We start from the raw sequence: 12,676 nt of genomic DNA, 5'->3' as shown, positions 1-12,676 counted from the left end.
AGTACACATCTATGTCAGGACTCATGACCAGTTCATATTCTCAGAAAATAATTTATACTTTTCATCAGTTTATGTATAATATTTGCATGCACTTGACCATTATAATATTTCTTTTTATATATTATTTTTTACGTGTAATTGGCTACTTACTCATACATTTAGATTAGTATAATCTTAGACAATGTCAGCTCACTATCTCAGTCAGTAAACATTAAATAAACAAAGATAAAATATAGGAAGCTGACTTGTTATATGGAACAATGGACCCCCTGTCTGTGACCCATTTGGTTAGCAGCCTGTGCATCTGAGAGGCTGGCCTGTGAAGATGGGGGAGTGACAGGGATTTGATTGATCACTTCTCCTGATGTGTGAGGAAGATCTGTACATCTCCTGGGATGAAGAACCACATTATCTCACCAATTCTTGTTGGATATTAGCATCAGCAAGAAGAAGATGACAGCAGTTCATTGGTTTGGGAAGGTAGAGTTGAATGGGTCATATCACCACAGAGACAGAAACAGAGACATAGCCAGTAAAAGACCATTGCACAGCCTTTCCTAATGTGCTCTCTGAAGGAATATATGCAGGGGCTCAGGGTTTGCTAGGACAATACTGCAAAAAGCCCTTGATGGATGCCAACATGATAGCCAATGCAACATTTTCTCTTATTCATATTGGAAGGATGGTATAAAAATGTGACAAATACAGATACTAGCCAATATCTCAGTCCAACAGTAATACCTAAACTGAAATCTCTCATTCCACTGTGTGCAAAGATTAAATTTTACTAACAGCTACTATATAAACTAGGTACAACACTTGACATGATATCATAATATAATGGTGCAGCAGTTAACATCATCACCTCCCAGCAAGAGGTTCTCCAGTTCAATTCTTGGCTGGGGTGCCTTGTGTGCAGAGTCTGCATGTCCTCCCTGCATTTGCATGGGTTTCTTTCCTCCTACATTCCAAAGACATGCATCTAGAGTGTTTCTGTCCAGACCTCTGCTGAAAATGTAACATCATTTTGTATTTTGAGCTCCAAGCCTGACTAAATTTTTATGCATACTGGTGTATCTATCCTATGTCTGTAAGTGCTACTCAGATATATTTGTTAAGCCAGTTTAGATGATTGTTAGACTGTACAAATTTAAATGTACTAGAATAAGTGGTATATTTCCATAAATTTAATTAGACTGTAAAATGTGTTATATTTGCATTATGTTATGATTACTCCTGTTTGGCATGACATTGTATATGTATACCTTTGGAGCTTTTCTCCCTGGCCCTCCGCTGAAAATGGACATGTATCCAGTTGGACTATCCCGGTCAACAAGTGTAAAATAAATAAAATTAATAAAATAAAGACTGCTGTGTACCATTTTACCATTTATATTTTGTATTTTGCCATATTAATAATGCTTCTGATGTATTTGCTTATTATAAAATTCCTAAAGATTTAAAAAATATTTTTCTGGATTTAATTTCATGTAAGTTTTTTTGTCAATTATTTTTCTATTCAGGCCTCCATTGAATGGGGTCTTCTCCATTAGATGTACAGTCCGTCTGTTTTCTAAACCACTTGCATCATGCTATGCAGTATAAAATAAAACTTCCTATTATCAAGCCATCAATCCCAGATCATCTGATAGGATGACTAGGTAACTAGTATCCTGGAATTTCCAGCATATAATACAACTACTCCATAATCACCTGACAGTAACTGATATGTCTCATTTTCCCAGATCCTAATTGTCTGCTTTCCTTTTAGTGACTGAAGCACCCAGATCACCCTAATGTAACCTGTGAGCAGTCAGAATCCCATTCCCTTATCCCATCTATCATTGTATTATAACTAGTTTGTCTTATATATTCCTTTCATGTGTCTTGTCAGTTACTGCAAACCAATACCTCCTGTATTATTCATCCCGATGTTAAATTGAGTTCTCAATCTGCTGTACTAGAAAGATGCCAATAGAGAAAACAAGCAATATTAGATCTCTTTCTACTTATCAGAGTTTCCTGGAAAAAAAGGAGAGCATACTAGTGTGCTACTCTTGGTCTGACAGTCATAGCAAATATGCAATCTACTAGATGCCGAAAAAGAGTGAAACTTCAGTACTGGTGACGATGGCGAATGGTAACTGATCAGAAAATGTCAGCTCCATGTATATGAATAAGGTGCAGCAATGGACATTTTGACTAAATCCCTGTATCAGCTAACTGAGAAAACAGAAAAGGAAATAGCTGTTCATTACCCAGGTGAATGAAAAGGGGAAGAGATCATGAGCAGTTGCGGATGAACCAGGATGGGCTTTAAAGCAAGACAGAAAGAAAGAACTTACAGTTTGTCAGTCCTCCTATGCTTTGGGGTGGAGACAAGGTAGTGCTCCTTGCTCAAGAATACACAAAATGGATTTTTACTGAAAATCTGTTGAGAAAAAGTAATTATGTGGACAGAGTTAATAGGAGGATGTAAAAAGGACTGAGCACTAAGGTTTATTTTTGTGTTGCTTTGAGGAAATCAAGCTAAATAGATGAAAAACGCTTTACGGTACAGATATAGCTTGAGTAAGACTTGGGACACTATAGGATTTTTTGGGGGGGGCTTTCAATAAAAAGATTCAGATTCATTATATGAAGATTTATTATATTGAGAATTATCATAAAACAAATGCTTACAAGAACCGAGTTCCTGCACCTTATGGTAACAAAAGTAGAGTTACAACCTGAGTGTCAAACTTCTTCTACAATAGCAGAGGTAGACAGAAGGAATGCAACTGATATCAGTGAAAGAAAATGAGAGCCCAGTGTAGACGTCTTACAGCAGGTGGTCAAGGAAGAGCATATGGACATGGAAAGGTGCAATGTAAGGCAGAAGGTCCAGTAACAGAGGATCCTGGAGGGGATAAAGAGTTGAAGGAATAAGAGGACAGTAAAGCAGAAAAGCTGAGCAGAAGTGGAAGTCTATAAAAAGTGAAGGGGATGTGAAGCAGGCCCTATATTGAAAGAGAAACCTTACTGAAGAAAGGCATAGTGTGTATGGGGAAGATAGACTCTTGTGAGACTTATTGCAACTACCTTACTGCAGAGGAAGAGGGTGACGAGGTTGAGAAAGGTAACAAACTTTGTGATATGGGAAGTATCTGCAGCAATGTCAGCAGAAAGATTAAATACTTTGCAGAAGTCAGGTAGGAGGCCCACATACTGGTTGCAAATATCGATTTGTCATCAGTTTCAGTGTCCTAATAAAAGTTTTCTGGGTCTGACTATAGCTTGGTGAAAACAGATTTTATGTCTGTATTGGAAATTGTGTGTGTAAGACAACTCCCTGGTGCAAGTGTTAAACCTGGTAGGATAATATCACTTGATCCCACAATTTGTGGCATACTGCTGATGTAGATAAAAGTGTACTGTAACTGTTTCATAGTTCAGTATAGTTATGTGATGGCCAAAGGCACAGAATTTGTCTGAAGGGCTTGACGTGAAATAATATCTAAACGTTTGCTATATGTCTAGTTTCATTGTCTGATGAAATGAACTTAAAAACTAACATTCAGTTTTCATTAAGTGCCTTTCTGAGCACTAAGATAACATTGATGAACAAATACAAGTACAATGAGGATCAGTAATTACACAGAGCCCAAGTTTAAGTTGTACTAGTGTTATATAATAATGTGCATAATGCCGTTATAGGCTTTGCTATGAGGGATACATGTTTTTTGTAAGCTAGTGCAAATGTAGGCATGTCTGCATGTTTGCAATCAAGACTTGTGCTCACCAAGTAGGGTGTTGTAATTTTAAATCTCCATGAATAGGATGGGTTGTTCCTGGGAAGTTATAGTGAGAAAGGAAAGTGATGGGTTTGATGAAGGTATAGAGAATTTAAAAAGCTACTGAGCATTGTGATGATGTAAATATTAATGTGGTTCAACAAAATAAGACTCTGTTCTTTGGTGGATATTAAAAATGGATATATTGCCAATTAGTCGTAATGATTTTTGCTGGGGGTTATATGTATTTTCTTTTAGTAAGCTGTCCACAAAGGGGCATTGAGCAAAGTGCATTTATTAAAGGAGGGATACCTGAAATATAAACACCTTGTTTTCCTAAACCTGAAACCACTTTTCAGGAAGCCTTAATGAACTACTATTATTTATACCATGTAATACCTCAAGGCTAACTACATATATACTGGCAGCTACTTCATAAACTGTGAAGGTGCATTAGAGTATAATTTTACTGAGCATATTGAGAGGTGAGAAATAAAGGAAAATACTCAGGTTTTCACTACAGCACAGTTAGGGAGAAACTTAAGACCAAGGCAAGGGTTTGTTATTGCATGGCTACTTATTTGCTGATGGGGCTTTATACCCTTCACATAGGAGTGGGCTCATTGGAGAGGAGGCTCCACCTCATAGCAAAGTAATTGTGGATGACAGAAGATGGAATAGGTAAAGTGAAGGATTTGTGATAAAATTATGTGAATATAATGGATTGCACCTTAACCTACTTGAAAAATGGCACTAACAAATCTAAGAAAGGAAGGAGCAGATATTACTTTTCTGTATGATATAAAATTACAGATCAGACAGTTAGACAGGGAAAATATGATAGATTAAACCAAGACCAGATATATTATCTAAAAAAAGAAATGTGAAGTGTTTATCTTTCTTTTATAAAAAAACTGTGAGGAGAGTTGGTGAAGAATTATGAAGGAAGGGTGGGTGGTTATAGCAAATTGGATGTATAGAAATGAAAGCCAGATGCTTCTCAAAGGCCTAATTTCAATGAGTAAGAGACTGTGTGGATTTGCTTAGTGGAGCAGGGCAAGAAAAGTATAGAATATGTCAGATCAGCTGCAGGACGCATTTTACTACAGTGCTGGAAAGCAGAGTTAGCAGGCTAAATGAAGATGAATAAAAGAATAAAGGGATCAGAAAAGCATTGAAAGTGAGTTAGAGATGAAGGAGTTAGGTGATCTGCTGATAACACTGATGAGGAAGAGAAGGAATTACCCTTTAGATGGGCGAAGAGAAACATAATAGAACAGCTGACTTGTTCTGATAAAGGATGCATTGTAATGAGACTGGTAGAAGTGCATGAGGTAGACAATATGTGTGTGAAGTGAGAAGAGGTGATCATAAAAGAGAAGACTTGAATGAGGAGGGAACTCCATAGAATGGTAAAAAGAGACTAGGGAACGAGATGTATAGGAAGGGGAATGGTGGAAAGCTATTACATCTGCATGGAGGAGAATTTGTATGGAGAGGAAGGAAAAAGGAACAAGAATAAAGGGGAAAGTACACAGTAAATGGAAGAATAAGTTGTCAGCTTTGTATGGTGAGAAGATGCGAAAGACGTTGACAGAGAAAGATGACCTAGTCAGTTGATATGGAGACTAAAAGAGGAGAGAACGATTTCAAGGGAAGGAGAAGAAGACAATCGGTCCTAATCTGCTACACCTGTCTGTTACTCAGCTGACATTGTATTTCACCTGCAGCTGCATGCAGCTTTCTTTCAACTAAAGCCAATCAAACTTATGTGGGTCTTACTTCCAGTGACTTGTCAGTAAACACCATTAGTAGGGCTAGTTCCAGGATTGCTATGTACGTATGTTAGGCAATAATTTTTAGTATTTTAAATGAGCCTTCAGTGCAAACAATTTTTGTAGCTGTCTTTTTACAGATATTAATGTTAGACCAGTTTTGCAATGTTGACCCTGCCAAAGCTCCACACACCTTTCATCTAACAATTACATATGCACTCGGATCCTTCTAGGACAACAAGGCCACGATCCCAAGGCTCAGAATCCTTAGCCACTTTGGGAAAATCTATGCTAGGGTATTAAAATGGAGTTTTTGCTTAACTGCTAAGCCTCAGGTTTGGGCCGATCACTCAGCATTCTTCCTTGGTCAAAAAACATTGTATCAACCTTTTATCCTTACTGAGATAGAGGAGGGCTCATGGGAGGCTGAGATAGAGTTGTTAACATGTGTTCTGTGTACCTAAAAAAACATTGGACTGTGTAACCTGAAATATCTTGTGGGAGGTGCAACAGCAATGTAGGTTCTTGAGGCAGTTGATTCAAACACACAGGAAAAAGAGTTGAGCCATTATTGTCTGTAGGCCTTTGATACTACAAGGGGAGAACTTTTCCACTCAAATATGTGATTTTCAGGGACAGGATAACAATATGCAGTCAAGTGCTGAAGAGAGCAATGTATGCATAGACGGGATACATATTTTTAGTTAACTAAATTGTTCTCAGCTTGATCTTAAGAGACTATGATCTCTGTGTCCTGGAGTAACTCACTCTTGAAGGCAGAGCAAATGAGATGAAGAGCAACAACTCAATTTATTTATTTAAGTATTGACATTTGTAGACTGGGAAAGTCCACTGGGTTAGAAGCCCATTTTCAGTGGAGGCCTGGGGAGAAAAGCTCCACAGTTAAACAGACATAGCAAAAACAAAATAGGTATACAATTATTATACAAGCACTAGTACAAAAGCAAAGAGTTGAAAATAGACGCATATGGAATGTTCAATAATATAATAATAATCAATAAATAATAAATAAATAAATTTGGACTTTATCTATAAAGCTCATTAAATAACACCACCAAGTGCTTCAATGAAAATCAAAAGCATATCATTTACATACAGCATGGGATGTCTGTTTCTATATATCTGTTAAGTATATAGATAAATTATCTTTGTCATATTTACTGGCCAGAATTAACTTTCTCTCTTATAAAAGCTGCAATGTAAATACACTTTGAAGTGCATTAATGTTACCATATTATCTATTCTCATGTATCCATTTATAGTAATGTGATCATTTATTATCTCTTAAAACACCCCAACCACATAAAATATATCATATGCTGATTTGTTAATAGGTTTATAGTTTAGTACTAGGCTAACTGCCCTTGTGGGCCATTTTAAGCCTAGCCATTCACCTTATGTGAGAATCAAACCCTGCACCTTGTGTCTATAAGGTAAGCACCTTAACCATTATGCCAACCACCCAGCCATGAGTTTACATTTTCTATAAATAATACATTATCTGTTATTCTATTAAGTCCTGTAATGTATTCATCAAAAGAAAAAAAGTAATGAACTGAAAACTAAGGTAGATTTCCTAAGTATGCCACCAAAGTCTCAAATCCTTTACAATGTCTTTAGAAAAATGTATTCTAGAAACAAATAGGTAAACAAATATTAATTCATTCCAGTCAAGATTTGTTCGCACCACAGTAAGAAATTACTTTACAACATTTTGGAAAAAAAACATTATCTTCATTAATGTCATTGATTTTTGTGTTGTTATTACTGTGGTTTGAATCCAAAACATTGCATAGTTTATAGACTTAAGCTGTTGAGAAACATTAGGTCATATTTCTTAAAGACTGATACTTTTATAATCTAATAAACAATCTCTGAACTCAAGGTCACGAAATTTTGAAAAGCCAGAAACATTCTATGTAATAAAAATATAACAGCTAAGAGTGAACAGTTGCCTACATTGTCACATTTATAACCAGCTTTACAAGCAGAGGTCTGAATTCCATAACACTAAATTTAAGTGATGTGCATCCAATATATACATGCAGTCATACACACACACACACACACATATATATATATATATATATATATATATATATATATATATGTATACACTTTGAAAAGAATGTTTCATTAAATTGTTATAGTTTGTTTCACTTAAACTTATATTTGAAGCTTTTTCCACTGTGTCAGTCTATTAACGAGCCAAATAAATGCCTCCATTCTGTAATCCCTCTGTGGGTCCAGCCCAAAAAAAAACAAGATGAGAGCTAACTGTCCACAGAATTGTCAGTCTGGGTTTTTCTACCATCTTTTATACCACCCCAGTCTGGAAGACTAGAACTCCTAGAATACTATCCTGATGGTTATCTGCATGTGTCAGGCCTGCTGCAGTCACAAATGTGTTACTCAGTGGCTCCTAGTACATAAACCTGTATGCTGGCTTGTTGAAATACTCAGCCTCCAGTAGGTAACTGTATCACAGTAAATGGGACTTCCTCCTTTCATTCAGCATGTGCATGTTGTTATTAATACCTCACTGCCTCAGTCCTCAACTGGGTCTTCCTGCACCTAACCTTGAACGCAAGTCTGAGTCATCTGCCTGGACTTTATGCCTGTAGGCCATGCAGCTGGCACCCCTTTCAGTTACTGTTATTTCATATGCACCCATGTGCCTAGCCAGTGCAATTGCTAATAATGTATACCTACAGGATATCATCTTCCATGGTATTCCTCATGCATTTAGTTAACTCTGTAAAATTTATTGTGTATTATTCATCACACCTTTCTATCTTTTCAGGAAAAACTACAAGAAGGGCTCAGCTAAGCTATCATCTTCAGTAGGTAATACTTTAAAACTCCTGCAACTGAGGTACATAGAATATATACAAATGACCCCTTAAGGACAAACATATTGGGATGGTAGAGCGTGTCAGTATCAATGGAAAAGATATGCCTACCCAAAAGACAATCTCTGTTTTATTCATAAACAAAATGAGCCATGTAAAATGATGCATAAGATTGCATTCTAGTCTATGATATTAGCAATATTTTAAGAATATATATAAAATCCTTGTGATGTGTAAAAAATCTTGGAATATGTGATTATAGGTGCTTACCTTCGATTTCAAATATGAACTGACACCATTACTTTATCCTGTTGCTTATTCATTGTATGCAAACATTGTTTTAGAAAGGTCGACTTGATTACACATTTCCATCAAATTCCTAGGTTTTAATAATTGCAAAATACAAATCGAAGTTAGGGAATTATAAAAGAAAGAGAATAATTATTGCTGCTACCATAACAATGTAATAAATTGTGATTTGTGTCCATTTTGTTATTTCAAAAATGAATGTATCTAGACCATTTCCATCTTAATTTTAAACTTCTAAAAGTTGGTAATATTAGGTAAATGACATTCAGAGAATTTACTTGTTTCCATTTAGTGTGACATTCTTTTATCAAAATATCTCTTTCGTGTTTTTTCCCCTTAATAATCTCCTCTATACTGAACATAATTTTACAATCTAATGTTCTACCAAACTCCCTTAATCCAGCTATGTTGGTGGTGAGCTGAATTTTATTTTTTTAAGATGTTCTTGACTACTATTCCATTACAAGTGTCTGTAGCTTTATTGAAATTTATTTTGCTGTATTCTGGAAAAATTTCTTGAGTTTTACATATTTACTTATGCATTTGTAAATCTGGTTCAACAAACCCATTTCAGCTATGATATGATTTGTGAATGCAAGTGCTATATAGCAATGTAGTCTGATGAAGAAGTAAAGAATCTTAGCAGGTTAATGAACAACAGCACAGTGTAAATGCATCGGGGAAAAGATAGCTGGGAAAAGTCTATTTTCATTGGATGTCAGTGAAGAAAAGCTCTCCAAAAGTAGACTACAACAAGAAAACAAAAACAGAGAAAATATATTATTACATCGAATGTTCACAATAGGTATAATTACAGAAACAAAGAATAAAGATAATAAGCGTTACACTGCATCTTCCACAAGGGGACAACATATATCGTTTTAGTTGAAAAGGTAAAATAGATTCAATGTAAGTAAAAATAATGTGAAGAAGAATGTAGAGGGATGGGATTATCAGGTCATGTTTATTGTGAATTACATAAGAAGCTTCTACTTGTAAAATAGTGAACTGAATATAAGAAGAACAAAGAAAACATGCAAGAATGTATCATGGCAATGAGCCTGAATGAGTTGCAGTGTATGCTGTGTGAGATGCAATACGTACTACCACATAATGGGAACAATGTCATATCCGTTGTTTGCCAAGGTGGCCCACAACCTTCTTGCAGGATAGGTTAGGTAATACTCTGTGAGCAGAAAATGGAAAGCTGCTACACAGCTTTCAGCCACAGCCGAGAAAGCCATGAAACACTATCAGTTATGACAGAAAGGGATATTTAACTGTGTCTGATATTAGATGTAAAACTGTGAGCTACATGATCAATAAATTAAATTAATTAATAACGTATTGATACTCCATCTCATATTTAGACATAGTACTGATGGGAAATACAAAAAAAAATGATCCTTTGCAGCTCACTATTTAGGAAGATAACTGAATTCATCATAATGTATGAGATAAATGTAATGTTTTGTTCTGTTCTACAACTACAATATATTACTTCTTTCTCACCTTTAAACAACAACAAAAATGACAAAAAATGATGTGTATATGTGCATGTGTGTGTGTTTGTGTGTTTGTGTCTGTGTGCCTGCCAGCATGTGTGTGTGTGCATGCATATGTGTATATGTTTGTGGGTGTGTGTGTGTGTGTGTGTGTGTGTGTGTGTGTGTGTGTGTGTGTGTGTGTGTGTGTGTGTGTGTGTGTGTGTGTGTGTTTGTGTGTGTGTGTGTGTGTGTGTGTGTGTGTGTGTGTGTGTGTGTGTGTGTGTGTGTGTGTGTGTGTGTAGCTATGGTTGACTATGTGTGTCTATGTGAATGACTGACTCAAACAGACAGAAGCAGTCTAATAGGAGTGCATATTTTCCATTGTTTCCAATAATTACTTCTTCTTTGGCTTATATATATATTTTTTTATGTTATTTGTTTTAATGGAGGGCCATTTCATAATCAGACTAGGATACTAAGAGCTGTGGTTTATTTTCTGTTAAGATTGATACTGAAACAAAGGAAGGCTATCTTCACATAACTGTGTCATGCCTTACTCCTCATGGAATTGTTCCACCTGCCTGATGTCAAGTCAACACCTATGAAGACAACTCATCATATTTGCATATACAGCCTTATTAAATAAAATGACCAGTAATTTCTGAAGTACAAGAAACTGCAAAAATATGATAAATAAAAATCAAACTTCAATATGAGCATAAAAATATACAGTAGACAGCAATGACTATAGGTTTTGGTGTGTGTGTGTGTGTGTGTGTGTGTGTGTGTGTGTGTGTGTGTGTGAGTGTGTGTGTGTGTGTGTGTGTGTGTGTGTGTGTGTGTGTGTGTGTGTGTGTGTGTGTGTGTGTGTGTGTGTGATAAAAAAGAAAGACATGACATGGCAACCTATTTTCATTTCCCCCCTTTGCCTACAAAACTCCAGTGGCTGTTCACAGTGTTACTCTAGTAGTCAGATGTAAGTTGTAAGAGAGTGAATGAGACAAAATGTCATTGCCTGTCTGCATTGCCTACCTACATTAAGAGAATCGATGTATATATTTTGTACAAACAGTGAAATATGGCTTATAATGAATTTCCTGGACACTGCTAACTGGCTGTGTTGCAGTTAAATTTCTTAGACTTCCTTAGTAGATTTTATATGACATATAGATAGATAGACAGATAGATCAATCTCGATGGATACATGCATACATAGATACATATGTACATACATACAAATATTATCTGAGTAGATAGAGAGGTACAGACAGAGCAAGACTTTGTAGGGTGCAACAGGATGAAACCTACTGAACAACTTATCCATTGTGCATATAATTTTACTTGATGAACTGACTACTGCCAATCATTAGCGGACCGGAGTTCCGCTGTGGCAATCCCTAACTGGGAAAAGCCGAAAGACACAACAACAACTGACCAAAGCATGCTTACATATACATAAACGTTTACCCCATTTCTTTGTCTTTCCTCCAAATAATTGCTTATTGATTTATTTAAATGAATTTGCTGACCAGGAAAGTCAAATTGGATAGACCCATTTTCAGCAGAGGCTAGGAAAAAAATCTCCAATGGAAATTATGTATAGTGCAAAGGATATAGATCAAAATTAAGGAGATCAGAAAATGCTAAGTTTGTGGGAACAAACTGATACCATAATAATGCACCCATATAACAGTGCATGGGAGTTGCAGGTAGTTTGTGGTTTACTCTGCTAATGTGTAGAAAGACAATATTCTCAAAACAATTTCTAAATGTGGATTACACAAACCAACTTTCTGAGTTTGCACGTGTGTGTGTGTGTGTGTGTGTGTGTGTGTGTGTGTGTGTGTGTGTGTGTGTGTGTGTGTGTGTGTGTGTGTGTGTGTGTGAGACTGTATGACTGTATGTGTATCTATGTATCTGCATCACTATTTATGTATGGTCGTATGTATATATACATACATGCATAGCTAATGGAGCATTTCTAAATGAAACACATGCATCTGGAACATTTCTCCCTGGGCCTCCACTGAAAATTGGCTTTGTTCTTAGTGAGACTTTCCCAGTAAACAAATGTTAAATAAAGAAATACATTTATGTTTTGTATTTTTGCATCTTATTATTTTTGAAGCTTGAAGTTTCCTTTTTTTACACCCTTTTTTTTCTTAATACTACTAATTTTCAGCTAATGTTTTTCTGTAGCTATGTTCTTCACTGTACTTCTGTTTCCTTATGTTTCTTTTTTGACATTTACATTTCTTTGTACATTTCAACAACTATACATTCTTCACATAGTATTTCTTCAATGCAGCTCTGTTGGGTGGGTTGTATGGTTTGATGTTAGTGACAGCTGGAGCCTAAATGTTAATAGTTTATATTAATGAGAATGAAAAATCCTAACCTGGAAGGTAAACCCTGACAGCAAATGATGTAAAAAGTATTTTATTCCAAAATAGAACAGA

The sequence above is a fragment of the Protopterus annectens genome, chromosome 1.part2, assembly GCF_019279795.1.
Source record: "Protopterus annectens isolate FY-2018-M chromosome 1.part2, PAN1.0, whole genome shotgun sequence".
NCBI lineage: Eukaryota > Metazoa > Chordata > Ceratodontiformes > Protopteridae > Protopterus > Protopterus annectens.
This window is presented reverse-complemented; position numbering follows the sequence as displayed.